The sequence below is a fragment of the Ictidomys tridecemlineatus genome, chromosome 4, assembly GCF_052094955.1.
Source record: "Ictidomys tridecemlineatus isolate mIctTri1 chromosome 4, mIctTri1.hap1, whole genome shotgun sequence".
NCBI lineage: Eukaryota > Metazoa > Chordata > Mammalia > Rodentia > Sciuridae > Ictidomys > Ictidomys tridecemlineatus.
The window spans coordinates 4,973,185-4,992,800 of NC_135480.1; positions in this window are offsets into that span (position 1 = coordinate 4,973,185).

Below are 19,616 nucleotides of genomic sequence, written 5' to 3' on the forward strand. Positions count from 1 at the left end.
CTCCACCTGTCCCTCTCCGCCTGTCCTTCTCCGCCTGTCCCTCTCCACCTGTCCCTCTCCACCTGTCCTTCTCCACCTGTCCCTCTCCACCTGTCCTTCTCCACCTGTCCCTCTCCGCCTATACCTCTCCACCTGTCCCTCTCCACCTGTCCCTCTCGCCTGTCCCTCTCCGCCTGTCCCTCTCCGCCTATCCCTCTCCACCTGTCCCTCTCCGCCTGTCCCTCTCCGCCTGTCCCTCTCTGCCTGTCCCTCTCCGCCTATCCCTCTCCACCTGTCCTTCTCCACCTGTCCCTCTCCACCTGTCCTTCTCCACCTGTCCCTCTCCGCCTATCCCTCTCCACCTGTCCTTCTCCACCTGTCCCTCTCGCCTGTCCCTCTCCACCTGTCCCTCTCCACTTGTCCCTCTCTGCCTGTCCCTCCTGCCTGTCCCTCTCCACCTGTCCCTCCCGCCTGTCCCTCCCGCCTGTCCCTCCCGCCTGTCCCTCTCTACCTGTCCCTCTCCACCTGTCCCTATCCACCTGTCCCTCTCCGCCTGTCCCTCACCGCCTGTCCCTCTCCACCTGTCCCTCTCCACCTGTCCCTCTCCGCCTGTCCCTCCCGCCTGTCCCTCTCCACCTGTCCCTCTCCGCCTGTTCCTCCCGCCTGTCCCTCTCCACCTGTCCCTCTCCACCTGTCCCTATCCACCTGTCCCTCTCCACCTGTCCCTCTCCACCTGTCCCTCTCCACCTGTCCCTCCCGCCTGTCCCTCTCCACCTGTCCCTCTCCGCCTATCCCTCTCCGCCTGTCCCTCTCCACCTGTCCCTCTCCACCTGTCCCTCCCGCCTGTCCCTCTCCACCTGTCCCTCTCCACCTGTCCCTCTCTGCCTGTCCCTCTCCGCCTGTCCCTATCCACCTGTCCCTCCCGCCTGTCCCTCTCCGCCTGTCCCTATCCACCTGTCCCTCTCCACCTGTCTTTCTCCACCTGTCCCTCTCCGCCTATCCCTCTCCACCTGTCCCTCTCCGCCTGTCCCTCTCCACCTGTCCCTCTCCACCTGTCCCTCCCGCCTGTCCCTCTCCGCCTGTCCCTATCCACCTGTCCCTCTCCACCTGTCTTTCTCCACCTGTCCCTCTCCGCCTATCCCTCTCCACCTGTCCCTCTCCGCCTGTCCCTCTCCGCCTGTCCCTCTCCGCCTGTCCCTCTCCGCCTGTCCCTCTCCGCCTGTCCCTCTCCACCTGTCCCTCTCGCCTGTCCCTCTCCGCCTGTCCCTCTCCGCCTGTCCCTCTCCGCCTGTCCCTCTCCGCCTGTCCCTCTCCACCTGTCCCTCTCCACCTGTCCTTCTCCACCTGTCCCTCTCCGCCTGTCCCTCTCCACCTGTCCTTCTCCACCTGTCTCTCTCGCCTGTCCCTCTCCGCCTGTCCCTCTCCGCCTGTCCCTCTCCGTCTGTCCTTCGCTGCAGCCTCCACCGCTGTGCGGGTCCCTGAGAGGCGCCAGCAGGGCCCAGACGCCCCTGTGCGGCTGTGCAGGGACGCGTGTTCAAAAGCGTGTGAGCGTGTGTGGGTTGTGTGTGCCCTGGAAGTGCGCCAGCGTGTCTGCTGTCGGTGCACAGGCACACCTCAGTGCGCACACCTGCGAGTGTGCAGTGATGCGTGCCATGGGAGTGCGTGGGGGTGTCAGCCGTGAGCGCGTGCGAGAGCCTGTGGAGTCGTGGGTGTGCCTGCGAGTGTGCGGTGGTGCGTGCCCCTGAGGGGCCTCTGCTGTGCTCCCTCAGGGCTCCCTCTGCTCCTGGGGTGGACCCGCCTGCTGCCCACCCTGCCAGGCCGCTGAGTGTCCTGAGAAGGGCCAGCTCTGGGGCCAGGGAGGTCAGAGCCCGAGCTCTGCTGCATGGAGATGTGAGGACGTGGGGACGTGGCCACGTGGGGACGTGGGTCAGAGGTGGCTCGCTCTTCTCCCCAAGGGTGGGCACCGTCCAGCACTGCCCTGGGGCACCTCCTGCCCAGCCCAGTCTGACCCTGAAGCCTCCGTCCTGGACACCCCCCCTCCCCGGCTCAGCCACGTCAGCCCTTCAACACAGACTCCAGCGACCAAATCAAATTTGACTTATTAGGTTATTTCTGCCCTTTTAAAAAAGCGTCACCACGCCTGGCAGATTTCCTGATTGAATGATCTGTCACAAATGAACTTTCCTAAAACAAACAGAAAGGCCCCGTCCCCTCCCTCCGCCTGGCTTCTGTCCGTCCCCTCCTCTTCTTAGTGAAGTCCTTCTCAACAGAAGAATTACCTGCAGCACATCCAAGCCAAGGCCACCACCTCCTCCTCACAGTGGGCCGCCCCCACCAGGGCTCTCTTCCCTCCTCTGCTCCCTCCCCCCACTCCCCCCCATCCTCTCCCTGGTGCCTTCCAGACCCTGGCCTTGGCCTGGAGGCCCTGGACCTTGGTCCCCAGTGTCTCCACCCCGGGCTGCTAGGACAAAATACCAACGACCCAGCGGCCTGGGTGGGCCTGCCTCGCACTTTTGGAAGCTGGAAGTTCAAGGTCAAAGTGCTGCAGGTGGGTTTTATTCTGAAGCCTCTTCTGTTGGCTTGTGGGGTCACATCTCACTGCAGGCTCCTGTGGGGAGAGGGAGGCACAGAGGGAGGGGACAGCTCTGGCACTTCTCTTGTAAGGACACTAATCCCACCTGACCAGAGTCCCTCCCTCATGACCGCATGCAACCTACTCGCTCCCAAAGTCCCCTCCCAACCCACCCCACAGTGGAGTTGGCGGGGACCCTCATCTGTCCCTTGTGCTCAGCTAAGCCTCCTGCCCCGGTCCCTGTACCTCTGCCTCCCACCCTGGTCACCCAAGGCTAAGACTGGGGGCTGGTCACCCCTGCCCCAGGGAACCCCCAGGCACCCAGCTGGAGCCTCGGGGTGGCCTCCAGTGTCTCCGAGGCTGAGCAGGGACCCCTCCTCCAGGAGCCGCCTGGGGCAGCCGCCCCTGGAACAGCCCAGCCCCCCAGGAGTGGGCCAGGCGCGGCAGGAGGCCCCCCTTGGCCTCCTTGGTCTGCAGGAGACAGTGGGACTCCGCCCGCTTTGTGGCCACCGCACACAGCGGCCTGATTTGAGCTGAAATTATCAGTAATTTGGGTCATTGGAACTTGGGCTGGAGGCTGGTTTTCCTGGGCTCAGGAGGAAGGAGCCTGTGGAGCAGCTGCCGGGGGCGACTGGCTGCTGCTGCGTCTCCCTCTCCCCTGTGTCTGCACCTGGGGCAGGCTCCTTCCCCTGACCATGAGCTCGTCCCTCTGCCCAGGCTGCCAGGGTGGCCGTCCCAGCAAGGGGTCCCCAGCGCCCACGGCCTGGGGCGTCTCTACCCAGCTCGGCTGGACTCTTATGGGCTTCGTGGGTGACTTTGGTACTTGGAAACGCTGAAGGGCTGGAGCGGAGATTTACATGTGAACGCGCCCTGACGTCACCTAATAGGATCTGTGCTCCGCTGGAAGCCATCAAAAACTCATTTCATGATGATTTGCTGGAATTAGGACCTCAAGTGGGAACATTCTAGAGAGCTGACCTCTGAGTGACGGCTCACAAAGCCCACAATAGGCTTCATAGCTTTATTACTATACACAGATGGCGCTCAGGGTGCTGAGGGGGCTCGGGCCACCAAGGTCAGCCCACAGGGGACCCTCGGGCACCCGCCTCCCATCCTTTGGCCGGATCTAGTGAAGGACAGAGTCTCAGGTGCCCGGTGAGGCCTCGGGTTCCCCAGGGCTTCCTGCAAAGGGCTGGAGCGCGGACATTCTGGAGTCTGGGCCACACCGCGTCCAGCATTGCCATGCAGCTCTCCGGTGGTGGCGGGAGCCCAGCCACAGGTGGCATGGAAATGCAGGAGCAGAACCGTGTACCAATAAAACTTTTTCTAGGAGAGCAAGCCGGGGGCCGCCAGGACCCTCGGCAGCTGCACTCGCTGGTGGATCTCAGCTCAGGATGGACATCGGGGCTCTTCCTCCGTCTCTGCCCCCCACCTCCTGCCCTTGCCTTCCACAGGGGGCTCCCTCCTCTGGCTCTTCCTCCTCGTCCCTCCTCCCTCCGTCCCCCGCCCTCCCAGCCACACACCCACAGCTTCTGCCCCTGGCTCTTCTGCTGCGGCTCTGACTCCAACTGTCCGTCCAGGGTGCGCCTCGCTGTATCTCCAGGATCCACTTGAAGACCTCTGACTCTTTCTTCTGCTCGGGCCCTGCCCACCTGGTGCCTCCAGCTGGGTGGAGCTGGGGCCAGAGGCCAGCCAGACGCTGGGGGCCTCTGATGGTCCCCGAGGTGTGGCCCAGAAGCCAGCCTGGCAGGGGTGCCTGCGCCGTGTCCACTCTGTCCCTCCTCCTGGAAACCCTACCTCTCGGGGGAGGGTTTCCATGCACAGTCCCCCCCTGGCTCAGCGGGGCTGGGGCCTGGCTTCCTGGGGCCTGCCAGGAGAGCCTGGAGACCCCGCCTGGACATTGTGGGGGAGGGAGCGGGTCTGTGTCTGAGGCTGCCCGTGTCCTGCCATGACCACTGCCTGCAGCCTAGCCCCGCTGGCAGGGCCACCCTGCCTGGCCTGGTGCTGCATCATCAGGAAGCCAGGGGAAGCCCGGCTGCAGGCTGGGGAGGTCCGAGAGGGACCTGGAGGGCTGGGCCGGGCACCCTGGGGAGGGGCCCAGCCCCCAAGCCAGGTAGCTCAGCACAAGTCACCGCCCCTCGGGAGTTCAGCAGTGTGTTCGCACAGTCACCTGAAGTTGGCAAAAATCAGACATGTCCAGTGTGATCCGTGAGGACGAGGGCTCACTCCACCGCATGGCTGTCCCCACCCCTGTGACACTGCTGGGGGCTGCAGGCATGGGGGCTCTGGCTGCTGTGACAGAGGGCCACAAGCCACGTGGCTTAAAGCAACAAAGCCACCTGTCTGTGTCTGTCCCTGTTGACATCCGAAACTCCCCCACGTGACCTAGGGCCCATCTAACCCAATGTGACCTCATCTGAACTAATGACGCCGAGAGGACCGTCTTTCCAATTAATGTCCCATTCGCAGGTTCAGAGGGTACTCGGTCAGTGGCCCAGTCCAGGGCCGAGAGGTCGTTGGACTCGGGCCTATCACTGTGGGGCCTACCTCCGAGCCGCCCTGACCCGGGTCTGTCTACAGGCGCACGTCACTTCTGGAGTAGGCTGCAGCTGGCCGTCCCCCATGGAGCTGCCCCTGTCCGGGGACAACGTGCCGCCCGCTGGCTTGGTGCAGGGAGACGGGACAGAAAGTGGAGCCAGGAGGACCTGGGGGGACACCTCCCAGGGCCAGGGGCTGGGGAGCCTCGGGCAGAGCTTCCCGCCCCCTCAGAGCGGAGCCAGGAGGCGGGGGGAGCGCAGGAGCCTGGGGCAGACTGAGTTCTCTTCTTTTTGATGGGAATTGAGTCACATAAAATGAGTCAGGATCCCTGGTGGCTCCTGCCACAAACTGGAGTCTTTGTCCTTTGGCGAAAGCTCACAGGAGGGAGACTAGGAGGGTTTCCCCACAGGACCTCAGGCCTGAGGATGTCCCTGGTCCCATCAGTTCCCAGGAGGCTGTGGGGGCTTCTCCGCACCTGTCACCACGCAGGCCTTCCCAGGTCACATGGAAGGACAGACCTCCCTCCCTCTGTCCTCTGCAGGGAGGCTGACGCATAGCTTGTGACAGGAGACGCGTCAGGACGCAAGAGTCGGGCACCGACTCACATTGTGACGACTCACCTTTCTCTTGGTTTTGACGAGCTGGTAGTCATGTGCAGTCTGCCCTTTCACTTCTCATTCTACGTGGTACCCATTCCAGGTCAGGGTGTCTTGCAGCTGGTCACCCTTTGCTGTGGGGACTGTCCTGGGTGGGGTAGGACGTTCACCCTGGTCTCCACCCACTTGATAAACCATCACCCTCTTGCTCCCCAAGGGTCACCCCAAAATGTCTCCAGACACTGCCACAGGTCCCCCCTGGAGAGATTCTTACTCCAGCCCAAGTCATGAGGGGACAGATGACGTGGATCTAAGAGTCCTCAGGAAGCCCTGCCTCAGCCTCCCCTCCACAAGGGCCAGGATGTCCCTCAGGGACTGGTGCAGAGGACACCTTGGCTCTCTCTCTCCCACCTGTGGACGCCAAGGGCAGGAGCATCCTCACAGTGACCAGCTCCCAGGGACCAGCAGGCCTCAGACTCTCACCGTCCTTCTCTGGGGAGACGAGAGAGAGACCAGCTGCCTTCAGAGCCAGGCCCGAGGGCTGTCCCCCTGAGGGTCAGCTTCACTGCCCCTCTGGGGAGACACACCTGAGGCCGGTTAGTGCTGGCAGAGGCCCCTGAGGACACGGGCTGTGATGGGGTCCTGAGCTTCTCTCCCAAGGTGACCCTGGCTGCCAGGCTCCCGTCCAGCCCCGCGTCCCCTCCTGGGCAGTGCCTCATGCAAAGATACCCTCCTGCCATCCCCAGCCCCTCCAGGGACTCCGAGCAGCCTGTTTTCTGCACGATCCCCCAGAGAGGTTCCGCGAGGCGAGAACCCAGAGGGAACGGCGCTGATTGTTCTGGGACTGGGTGTCCCCAGCAGGAGCAGCAGTAGGACCGTGAGGCCCCCACCGAGCACTTTGGCTCTTGCAGGGCACAGCAGGGACTCCACGGTGAGACCACCTCCGCCGCCAGGACCCTGCCTGCCAGGTCAGGCCGACGGGGCTTCATGGCCTCCCAGGAGACCCGGAGGCCAGGGACCCACGGTCAGCCGCAGCCTGGCTTGGAGAGGCCAGGGAGGACACTTGGGGCAGGAGGGTCCTCCCTTGTGCTTCTGGAGCAGAATTCAGCCCAATCCTGTCCTCAGGGAGGCCCCCCTGGCCAGCATGGGGCCAGCCCAGGGGAAGCAGCACAGTTGCCTCAGGCTGGAGGGGACTTGAGCAGGGACAGGGAGGTGAGGATCCACTCTACTGCCCCGAGTGGTCAGCCCTGGGCAGCTGCTGGACGGCAGCAGCGGTGTCCCCAGGACGTGCACTGGACACGTGTAGCCATTTGATCTGTGGGAGGCAGGGGGTGACACGTAGACCTGAGCCCTCGCTGGGACGTCCCAAAGCCCCCCCTGCCCTCCGAGCACACAGCCCTGGCCCTTGAGCAGCCTCCAGGGCCAGGAGGGACAGAGAGGGAGGCAGGGGGGCAGGCAGGAGCAGGCCAGAGCCCACCCAGCCCAGGTGAGGGCGGGGCTGCAGGCCGTGACTGGGGGCTGCCATCAGTGAAATCGTCACATCAGGCTGGAGTGCCCGGGAGCCACCTAAGTGAGCCACGTGGACGGAAATACAATTTTTTCCCTGCAATTCACATATCCACGCCCACCTCGATGGCAAAGTCACTGTGGCCGTGTGTGTTCCGTGGAACTCTGTGAGGACCAGCAGATACAGGCCACTGTAGCCCCAGGCTGTTAGAGACGGGGTGCTGCTGGCACCCACCCGCGCTGGGGGGTTGCTCGCAAGGCAGACTTGACTTCTGCAGGGGCAGCCGCTCCAGAACCCCGAGCAGCACAGCCGCCTGTCCACCCCTGACGAGGCACCGCCCCCTACGGACAGGGGCAGCTGGGTCCCGATCCACACAACTGGCTGAGTTGAAAACTGGGGTGTGCCGAGGGAAGGGCGGTGGTAGAGTGGCCACGGCGGGACCTCACAGCCCGGCAGGGCGAAAGGCTGCGTTCTGAAAGTTGACCATCGCAGGGAGCCGCCTCAGAATGCACTCTGCGTCCCAATTCACCAGAGAGCTGCGTTTACCTGGCCAGGGACTGTCACCCCCTCCTAGAGCCTGAAACTCCGTGGAGAACAGCAGCCCCTGGCCTGCGTCTTGGGAATCTAGGGACGAAACCACGACTCAGTGGCTTGCTTAGGTCGTGTGAGCAAGCCGGTCACAGAAGCAAGACAGGACTGGCATTTCCCAGGGAGCAAGCAAGCTACAGACGCTGAGAAAAGCAGTTAGCTTAGTGGCATCTCCATCCCAACAAGTGGCATCCGCGGGGGCGACAATCTACTTTAAAGTCATGTAGACCCATGAACAGTCTCAAGCTCACCAGGGACCGCCATGTCCTGGGTTGGGTGCATTCTGTGGGGTGCAAGAACAGAGAAATAAACAAGAAAACAGCTTTCATTTCAGTTTCTCAGAAACAGCTCTTGTAACAGGTGTTTTTTTTTTTTTTTTTTTATAGAAGCAGCAAAATGCAGTCCTAGGCCTGTCTATGGCCCGTATTGCTTTATAATTGTCTCATCTCACTTATCAAAATCTTGTATTTATAACCTGTATTTATACTGATCTATAACTTACACTCTCACTGATTTCACAGATGAGTTCCCACCGCACACTGGCCACGGAACAGGCGGGACCCCAGCAGAGCCCAGGGTGCAGGCTCCCCTCCAGGGAACCCAGGAGAGCCGGGCAGCATCTGAGCTGGGTCAGTCCACACTCCGGACAGTGTTGGCGGGAAGGGAATGGATGGGGTGGGGGCTCCAGGGAGGCTCCGTGTGTGCCCCCAGGAAACCCCCTGAGACCCTTAGGAAACGCACCCTGGGGTGCAGGTCAGGCTGCAGGCGTGGTAGCACACGTGTCTTTGCCACGTGGAGTGGGGGACGCCAGGTAGGGTCTTGTCTTGCCAATTCAGAGCCTGAGATCCCTGGGCGCAGGTGAGAGCAAAGCAACAGGATTGGCTAGAGGTGGAGGGGAGGCGCGGCTCCTGCCCAGGAAGGGGCCTGCTGACCGGGGTTGAGCCGAGCTGTGCCCTGGCGTGCCTGGCGGGGTGATTTCTGATCTTAGCTGGAACAGGAGTGGGGGGGAGGGTCTGTGGTGCCAGAGGAAGTCCCTGTGGGGACTCATGTCTAGGGACTGTTCACCAGCCGTCCTCGTGGCCAGCTCAGAAGCTGGGTTTCCTGATTCCCTTCCTCCTCCGATTCTCTGAGCCCTTTCCCTGGATGCCGACGGGAGGTCCATCTCTTTGTCTCGCCCTTATTTTCCCTGTGTGTGTTTAGTGTCCGCTGCCCGCTCTGGAACATCAGCTCTGTGGAGGCCTGGTCCATGATGTCCCCCGGCCGTCCCGGAGCAGGAGCCAGCTGCACTTTGGGGATGTGAGGTCCAGCTTGTGCCCATCACGCTGGACCCTGTGTGGGGGCCAGCCACGTCCACAAGGAGAGGCACCGGCAGAAATGAGGGACTGTTTGGCAGGAATCTGACAGGGGCGGGAGGTACTGCCAGGAGCAGGCCACCACCCCAGGCCCTGGAGTGGCCAGGCGGGCGGGAGGTGCCTCGCCCCCCTCGGGGCCCTGTGGCAGCCCTGTGCTGCCGTCCCGGCCAGCAGTGGGCACTGGACCCCTGTGAGCCTCAGCCGGGAGGACACAACTTTGCCACCTGGGTTGGGGACCTGGGGGATGTGGACTGGGGCAGCAGCCCGCTCTCTGGAAGGAGCACCCTGGCTCGAGCGTGGTGCCAAGGGACGGGGGGACTTTGGAGCTGGGGGCCTGGTGGAGAGGCAGCTGCCCGCTGTGCTGAGGCTGCCCGTCCAGAGCCCCGGGAGGAACAAAAGCTGAGCTGAGGGCCGCCGCTGCCGCCGCCCTAATGGATCTAATGTCTCGGCTGAGCGCTAATGTGGGTAATTTCGCCTCCTCTGCATGGATTTCAGAAAAAGCGCACAATGGCCCTGGTCCAGCTCAGCAGAGAAAATAAAACAGTGGAGAGATAATAGTAGAGCCCACCAGCCACGTCCTCACCCCTGTTTTTTTGTGTGCCGCCCCATCTTTCCCGAGATGGCTGCCGAGGCAGGAGGTCAGGACTAATTTCTGGGCCACGTAACTTCAGAAAGCGGCCCTTCCACGCGGGAGTCATTAACGTAATGCCATCCTGGGCTCCGTCGCCCGTGCTAATGAGGCTAATTGGCAGAGCACACATTAGTCGCGATTAGTCAGAGCATGTACCAGCCTGGCGGCTGGTGCTCGTGGGTGGCCGGGGTCACATCTGTTTGCAGCCACTGTTGCTCTCAGGATCCCACCTGGGCTGGGCTTTTCTCACAAAAGGACCCCTGTTTTCTGGCACTCGGTCATCGGGTTCTTTTCTCAAAGTGAGAACAGGGAATGAAGAATGACGGCCCAGGCCAGAGGTGTGCACGGGGGTTGGCATCTGTCGGCCCTGGATGAGCCCTGGGGGAGCAGGCTCAAGATGTGGAGGAAGGAGTGACACACACACACACACACACACACACACACACACAAAAAAAAAAACAGTGAAGAAAGAAAGGGCCTGGCAGCCGACATGATGTTTAAATCAGAACCTAGTCACAGGTGTGCATTTCTGACACCCGGGGAAGCCTGCGGAAATGAGGTTTAGATAAAGCTCCTCATCAGGGACCTGGCCCTGGGGTGGTCTCTGCCTTTCCTCTCCCCCAGAGCTCAGGACATCCTGGGGGCGGGTGAGGTCCGGCTGCACCCTGTGAAACTGAAGGTGGGCACTGCCTTCTGGTCCTGCAGACGGAGTCCAGGGCCATTGGAGGCTGGAGTCAGATCCCTGGGGGTGGTTTCCTGGGGTGCGGCCGGCAGCTCCAGGGACCGAGAAGCGCCTTCGAGGCTCCTCGGAGAGAAAGAGGGGCTTCCCTTTCGCCCGGTTAGAGGGAGACAGGCAGGGAGGAGGGGCAGGGCCGGCTGGCCCCGGTCCCGGGTGCCTTCGGAATGGGCCCTTTCTCGCTCCGGGGTGGGTGCCGCTGGTGCTGCCCTGATCTGCTCTCCAGGCTGGGCCTGCCGTCCCTGGCCACTGGGGACACTGGCCGGTTCCTCTCACCACTACCCCTCCTGGAGACAGGCCCTCCACCAACGACCGACCCGGGTGACAGCCCCCTTCCCTGAGTCCTTCATTGGCCACTTCCCACCAAGAGAAGCTAAAAAGGAAGGCCTTGGGCTGAGATGAAGGGCCGCAGGCAGGTCCGCAGCAGCCATGAGGAGTGTGGGAGGCAGAAGGCCCGCGCTGTCCTGCTCTGCCTGGTGCCCCACCCCCCGTTTCTTCACGATTGCTGTGGCCTTGCTCACATGCTCACAACAGCCACGCGGTGAGGAAACAACCCACGTGTCCACACAGATGGAGTCACCAGGAAGACGTCCTTGCAGTGGAGCCCGGCTCAGCTGGAGAAAGGAACGTGGCACCGATGGCCACACACTGCAGCCGGGGGGGAAGGCCAGGTGTGCCCGACTCCTGGGCATGAAGGTCCAGGACCAGCAAGTCCTCAGGAAGCAAATGGGGGGGGTGGCCAGGGAGGAAGGGCAGGGAGCCCACGATGGTCAACGGTCATTGTAAGGATGGCCTGAGGCTGAGCCTAAGCAACTCCATTTTGAAGCCCCAGTGTGAACTGCAGTGTCCCCTGGCACCGGCGGAGCCTCCCGTGTGGCCCTCAGGCACAGCCTGACAGACAAGTCGCTTCTCCCACCCGAGGCTCAGAGGGAACGTCCGCCAGGAGCCTGTCCACGGTGCTCAGAACCAACCCAGAACTGCGGCTGCACATTGATCGTGTCCACTGCAGTGCCCAGCACAGGACTGTCATTCTCTTGATGCAGAGTGGATCGAGGTGAGGGGCCTGGCGAATAGAGCGTGGAGACGGGCAGACGGCGTGGGCCTTCTGTATCCTCCCCGTGGCCAGTGCCTACCCCGCACCTCTGCCCACGGCCAGTCGTCTCCTCTGGGGACGTGGAAATGGGGAAGCAGACGGCGGTGACAGGACGCCACAGCCCCAGGCACGCGCTGCCTCTGAGCCGCGTCCCTTAGTGGTTGCCCTCGTATGATGCGTTTCCCCCTCAATGAAAAATAAATAAAGTGAAATAAATGACCTCTGCCTGCCCTTGAGAAGAGATGGGTGACTTTTAAGGCAAAAGGGATTCCCGCTTGGTCAGGTTTGTGACGTACACAGCCCTTGTGACATCGATGACAACAGGAGAGGACGGCGGCGGAACTGGGCCCTGGCGGGGTGCATGCGGCCCACCTGGGGGCTCACTTTCTGATTTGGTAAATTGAAGATTCATCTCGTGGTCTCAGGGAGTCCCGAAGGTCACTTAACGGCCAATACAAGTTCTAAAATGGAAACGAAAACATACTCTGCTCACACCAAAGAGCAAGCGAGTCGGGTGAGCAGCGAAATCCAAACGAGGCCACAGCCCCGGGACCTAGATTCAGTGTGACAGTAGCTACCTCCGGGGTAAAGGGACTACCCCGAAGCTCACTGGTCCCCTCCAGGCCACCTCCACCTGCTGCGGCTTTCCTGTTCGGTGGTGGGATTGAGTAATCGTGGCAGAAAAGCTGAAAACACTGACCATCCTGCCTTTTGCAGAAAAATGAGACCAGAAACCCAGCCCACCCCCGGGCAGGCGTCCAATCCAGGGCAGACGCATCAGCCAGACAGAAGGGACAAGGGGGCGCCACCCTGCACACCAGGGAGTGACTCGGAGCTGGACACACGGGGCGAGGAAGGCGATGGGAAAGGACTTGTCATGTCATCAGAAAAGCTACGTGGAGCCCTGACCCCGGGGACATGGGGTTCATCCTGAGCTTTGGGGCCAGCAGGTGGACAGCCATCAGTGAGGACCTCGGAGGACCGGCCTGAGGACATGTCGTGGTAACAGAGAGCTACTGCTGGGACCTACGCTCATGGACCAGGAGAGGGGAAGCCAGGCACCGTGGAGCTGGACAGCGCCGTCCACACCAGCCCTGGTGAACACAGCCCCGCCCGCAGGGCTGGCGGCCAGTCGCCCGCTGACTTGTTCTGCAGAGCAGGCCGTCACCCGGTGTTCCCATCAGGGTCAGGGAAGCACTGGGACCAGTGACTGCAGGTCCCATAACGAAACGCCACTTGACGGTCATTTGTCCCAGGGCATTCTGGGGTCTGCTTCAGGGGACTTAAGTCCTGGGGATGGTCAGGCCAGAGGGCACGCACCGTGCAGAGCAGAACCCAGCAGGCCGGCCCGGGCTTGGCAGCGACGTCCAGAGTCTCCTCAGACCACACAGGCGGGCGGCCGCTGGGGGGGACATGAACATGGACATGAATGTGTCGGCGTGGGGCCGGGGAAACAGGGCCACTTGGGAGAGCTGGAGGAGTGAATCCCCAAACCCCCCCACCCCGGCTCCGCAGTTAGACTCTGGAGCAGAGAACCCTCATGGGAGGAGAGGGATCTGGTGGTCGGTGGGCTGGCTCTAAATCAGGCGCTCGGAGGCGGAGGAGAGAGGAAGAGCCCTGAATGAGGAGACCCCTTCCGGGGGGCCACCCTCTTAAAGCCGGGAAACACCTGTCTCTTGCTCTGGAAATCCTGCCCTTGAATTTGCTGGGCCCTAGAGCAGAGTGGCTGCGGGAGCTGCCTGCGGCTCTGTTTGCACAGGGCTCCCTCCCTCCGGAAAGCCCTCGGGGCCTGTATTCGCTGGTCTCCTGTAACAGCCTGCCATTGCACGTGGCATTTTACTTAGCCTCACGATGTTTTTAGTGGGAGGACTTAGTCCACGTAGATTTAACTAATTAGACACGGGGGTTCAAATCCACCACCCACTACTGAGCCCTGGCTGTGTCCTTCTTTAATATGACATCCCAGTTCCCAAGAGTGCGCCAGGAGTGCGGAAAGGTTCAAGGAGCAAGACTGTGAGAGGACGGGAGGACACTCCCCCCTGAGAACCTCCCTCCAGACGGAGCGTCTCCCCAGTGCGGCCAGGAGCAGCGCACAGTGCCAAGGGCAGCCACCTGGCCAGGCCAGCCTGGTCCTCGTGCTCCGCCCAGCTCATCTCAGGGCTGGGTGCGCCCCGACAAGAGTGGCCTGGGCTCTACTGCCTTGCCTGACCCCGGGCTGCACAGAGAAGCTGGAGGTGGCCCGAGTGGCCAAGGACGGGAAGCTTTCCCCTGGCCACACTTCTCTTGGCTCTTGGGGGCAGTCTGAGTCACAGGTGACGGTCGCTGTTCGTCCCACGCAGCTAGATCCTCCCTCCAGACAGATGCAGCAGGCAGCCGCTCCAGGCCCCACAGAGATGCCCAGGACCAACCAGAGCCCCTGCCACACAGCAGTGTGGGAACACAGGTCCCTCTCACCTCCCCTGCACTGGCCAGTTTCAGTGTCCCCACCTCTCAGCTGTCATCTGCTGGCACTGGGCTCACCTTGTGGCTTGACACAAACCCTCACCCCTGAGGACGAGGACTCCAGTGACCACACACTTCTTGGGCCCAGGGTGCTGCCCAGCTCTGCTCCTAGGTGTGAGTGGACACAGGCTGTGGCTGGTGGTCCTGCCCTTGGCAGGCAACCCCCGTCTGGGGACTGAAAACCCTGGCTGGCAGGGCCTGGAGTGGGCATCTCTGGTTTGCATTTCCCTGGGGACAAGTGGCAGGAGCATCTTTCGGGTGCTGGCTGGCTGCTTGGGTATCTTCCTAGGAAGAGTCTGTGCAGAGCCTTTGCTTGCTTTGGAACCAGGCAGTGCTCCTGTTGTCGGGCTGGGAGGTCTCGGCACTGGCTGGCTTCGGTCCCTGGTTTGACAGATGACTGGTGAGCGTTTTCCGCCATTCTCAGTTGCCTTCTTCCACTGCTCATCGTGGCTCTCTGATGCCAACATTTAAAAATGCTCCCAAAGTCCAACTTGTCTGTATCTGCCCTGGCCACCTGTGCCTCTGGTGTCAAGTGCAGGAAGTCAGTGCTGCAAGGCGGTCGTCCCCATTTCCTCCTGAGGAGCTTCATTGCTTTAGATTTTACACTTAGGACTCTGATCCATTCAGATTTTTGTAGGAAAGGGCGCAGCTTTATTCTTTGGCATGTGGATATCTAGTCTTCCCCGCACAGTTCCTTGAAGTCAACCGTCTTAGCACCCTTGTTAAAAATCATTTCTCCATGGCCAGGGTCTCAAAAACCGATAGGCCGTCCTCATCCAGCACGGTGCAGAGTGGATTAAAGTAGCTTTGTGGTGGGTTTTGGTGTCAGGACATCTGATCTCACCACTTTTTGCTCTTCTTTTCCCAAGACTGTCCTGGCTCTCCAGGGTCCCTGGGAGAGTCCATACAAACTTTAGGATGGGTTTTCCTATTTCTGCAAACAACATCACTGGGGTTTTGATAGGGCTTGCATTAAATCTGTAGATTGTGTTCAGTAGTATTGACATTTTACTGTTATTATTGTCCAATCCATGAACATAGGATGCATTATCATTTGTCTTTCTTTGACTTTTTGGTTAAGTAGTTCCTCAGTATTTTATAAAAGGTGTTATTATAATTTCTGTTCAGATTATTCATTTTTAGCATAAAGAAATTCCACCAATTGTGTGTGTGTGTGTGTGTGTGTGTGTGTGTGTGTGTGTTGAGTTTGTATCTTACTAATTTGCTGAATTCTTTTATTAGTTCTGATAGATTAAGGAGGGGTCTTAAGGGTTTTCTATATATGAACCATATTGTCTGGAAACGGATGATGTTACTTACTTGCCAAACTGGGCGCTTCCTATTTCTTTCTCTTGCCTAAACTGCTCTGGCTAGAACTTTCAGTGCTCTGGTGCATAGAAGCAGTGGAAAAGGGAAATCTTGACTTGTTCCTAATCTTCGAGGGAAATCTTTTCATCTTTCACCACTAAATGTGATATTTTTATATGTGGCTTTTATTATAGAGAAACTGTGTCGACTTTTGTAAAATGCCTTTTCTGTATCAATTGAGATGCCTGTCACCCTCCCTTCTATTAGTATTATTAATATGGTGCATTACTGTTAGGGTCTGTAAACAAGTCTGGATGGCGCCTGGCAAAATGCCAGAGGGAGTGGCGTTGTGGAGTAACGCCAGCGAGCCATTAAGTGTGGAGATTCCTAATTGGTTGACTGCTGTATCTAGTTTATGTTAATTAGGATAAGCTGTGTGGAATGTATATATACCCCTCCTGTCCTACAATAAACGGCTCCCACTCCTGCTGTATCAAGGTACACAAGTTCCTCGTCACCCCCCGGTTATTTTGCTGCAGCCGGACTGCGGCACATGATATTTGATCAATCCATACATTTTCATTTTTCATACATTTGATATCATACATTGAATATGATCCACTTATTCCAGGGATAAATCCCATTTCGTGGTATAGAATCCTTTTCATATGCTGTCAAATTCTGTTTGCCAGTATTTTGTTGAGTTTTTTGGCATTGATGCTCATGAGGAAATGTTGGCCTGTGGCTTTCTATTCTTATCATGTCTTGCCTGGCTTCAATGCCTGGGTATTGTTGACCTCATAGAATGAGCTAGAAAATGTTCCCTTCTTCTAAGATTTTTTAAAAAGTTTGAGAAAGATTGGCATTATTTTTTCTTTAAATGTTGGCAGAATTCATCCATGATGCCACCAGGTCCAGGGTTTGTATCTGTTGGGAGGCCATTTTTTCTAAATTACTGATTTGATTTCCTTGCTAGTTGTTGATCTACTCGGATTTTCCTCTTTGTGCTTTGGTTTTGTCTTGTTTCTAGGAATTTGTAACAACCCCTCCCACCTTTGGTTTCTCTGGGCATTCCATTTCCCTCTCACTTTTTTGAAGGACAGCTCTGCTGCATACGGAACTCTTGGTCAAATTTTTCTTTCAGCACTTTTTTAATATTTTGGCACACTGCCTTGTGACCTTCCATGTTTCTGATAAGAAATATGCTAACCATCTCATTGAGGATCTCGCACGGGACAGAAGGCTTTTCTCTGCGGGCTTTATATTAGCTCCAGGTATGTGACGCCTGCTGACCATTCCCCTTCCTGTCACTATGAGTCACTGTGACTTTTCAGTTGTTATGGTAATTGCGGTTCCTTGGCTCCTGAGGGGGGCTCCCAGGCCCCGTTAGTATCACCCAGCCAAGTTCTAAGCTAGCCATCTTACAGCCATCCCAGGCCTGCAGAGGAGGTCATCACTAGATTTCTTAGTCTTTGAATCTGCAGGTTCTTGGGTATTCAGGACGTTCACATAACCAGACAGTTCCAGGGGCTGGCTCCCGGGAGGTTTTACTCCATGGCCTGTGAGTGGAGAAGGGGCCCACGGCTCCCTGAGCAGGGCAGGGTTCTGCTCTCCCAGGGTTGGGGCTGAGGGTGTGGTGTTTATCCTTAAAATGAGATTACAATAGCCCAGAATCGTCTGGAGGGTCACAGGGCCTCTGGACCAGACTCAGTTGGGAGCCTGTGGTGACTCAGTGCTGGGAAGCACGTGGTCCAGGCTTCAATTTCTGCAAGCCAGTGGCACGGCTGACAGGGCCACGGGCTACCAGAGATTTGGGGTTTCTGATGGTGACGATGCTGATGGGCTCCTCACCAAGCACTCGGACAGCCCCCTGGACCTTCCTGGAACACAGTGCTCAGGTGGGTGCTCCCGTCTCACACGCTGTGTGACGGGCAGGACTTTCTCAGCATCGACTACTGCTTTCCAGAGCTTTTCTGAGAGCAAGTTGGCACCATCCCCTGGAGTTCTTAACAGGGCATCAAGTGCCCCACGCCAGGGCGTCCTACCCATTCTCAGGTTCTGAGCCCCCTGATGGAGCACCCTCAGCATCCAGTCCCTGGGATATTTCCCAGCGCTTGTCAATCATCCTCGCAGGCCCAAGAGGTCCTCAGAGTCACGCTGCGACCTAGCCTAATTTCACGCTTCAAAGCCAAGAAAAGGAGATGGGGAGTTATGTCCCTGAGCAGGGCAACTGTGGTCTTATGGGCGAAACTTCTAGTTGTCTTCTCATGCATAGGAGAGGCAGACCCCTATACAGACACAGAGACGTCCGAGAAGTCACAATTCTCCCCAGGAAGTCGGGAGGCAATGACCTCCCAATGGGTTACAGGTAGGACAACACTCCTGACTTAGGTAGTGTCCTTTAAACCCTAGCATAGGGTGGCTCCATCCCAGCCAGGCAATGAGTGGGCCAGTCCCTCAACTCACCTCGCCACCCGCTCTCCTGGATCATCTCTCCGCGAGCTGAGCCAGCGGGCACTGGACAGAGTTAGAAATACAAAAGATTGATTGGGGAGCAAGTTCTATGATTGAAAGGGGAAAAAATATGGGGGTTGGAGCTAGAGATGATGATGTGGATCTGGTGCGTCTTCCGGCACCACAGACGGCTGGAGCTCGGGGACAAACACGGGTGCACAGAGAAGTCCCACATTTGGCAGAAATGGCTGTGTCCTGAAATCACTTCTTGCTGTCATCGGCTCAGGGCCAGTAGAGCATGACTAAGGCTAGAAAGGGGGCAGACCTTGGAGGAGGTGCTAGCTGGGGCCGGCCAACTCCACTCATCTCTTAACGGTGGACACGGAGTCCTTTCCTCAAAGGCAGTATGCGCAGCCCACCTCTGCCACAGCCAGGCGTGATTCTGTCCCACTCTCCATCAACCTGCCAGCACCTTCTCCCAGGGGTTATCCCAGAGAGTCCCGCATGTCCCCCACCAGGTTGTCTGACTCCTGGATGATGCCGGGACCTGCAGGGCAAAGGGCTCACCCCTTTCTGCCCCTCGTGCCCTTGTCTTAATTCAACCCTATTTTCACCCCCACCACACACTGTTTGGCCCTGTCCTCACTGACTTCTTTTACCTCGGTTCTTGCTGGTTCCATTTGACAGGATTTCCTTTTGCTGGGAAACTCTTTTTAATGGAGGTCTGCTGGTGTTGGAATCAGTTCTCACTTTTCTGAAAGCATTTTTGTTTTGAAAGGTCGTCTGCTGAAAACATCGTTCTAGGTTGGTACCTTCTTTTTCAGCATATAGAACAGCTTTCATTGTGTTCTGCTTTCATGATTTCTCCTGAGAAGTAACACAGCTACCGGGGGCCAGGCCGTCCCCTCGGGGACTTTCAGGTACTCTCCTTGGGTCTTGGTAGCTTTCCTAGTATGCTGGTAGGTGGGGTGCTTTTTGTAGCTCTTCTTGACATTCAGACTTTTTGAATCTGTAGCTCCATGTCTTTGATTACTTTGGGGAAACACTAGTCAACGTCTCCTGCACTGTTTTCCTTCTCTCCTTTTCTCCAGCACTCCACATGCGCGTGCTACATTTGTTCTGTACCCTCTATTTCTCTCTCTCTCTCTCTTTTTTTTTTTTTGGTACTGGGAATTGAACTCAGGGGCACTCAGCCACTGAGCCACATCCCCAGACCTATTTTGTATTTTATTTAGAGATAGGGTCTCCCGGAGTTGCTTAGCGCCTCGACATTGCTGAGGCTGGCTTTGAACTCATGTTTCTCCTGCCTCAGCCCCCTGAGCCACTGGGATGATAGGCGTGTGCCATCATATCTGGCTCATCTATTGTCTTAAAGGCACAATCACATTCAAAAGTCTGAAATCAATACCTGGATCAACTGGATGTCTTCTCCCAGTTACCAATCCCTTGGTACTGTCTCTGGCATCTCAGTAACTTAGTTAATACCAATATTGTGTATGGAAGGTGAGGCAGGCTTCAAGTGGTTATTTTTCTTGGGAAATGTGCTTCTTCCTGTAGGAGAGACAGGTCTTTTTCTGGTTTGTTCTTCCTCCTGCACGTTTCACCCAAATCTTGGGATGTCTGCCACAATCCTTCCACCACCCGCTGCTCTTCATGCTCCCAGCCTGGTTCCTTGCTGCCCTGCCCAGCTCAGGAACCTCACAGGCCCGCAGGGACGCCAGTGGGGCCAGGCCCACTCCTCACTGGTCCCCTTCCTCTAG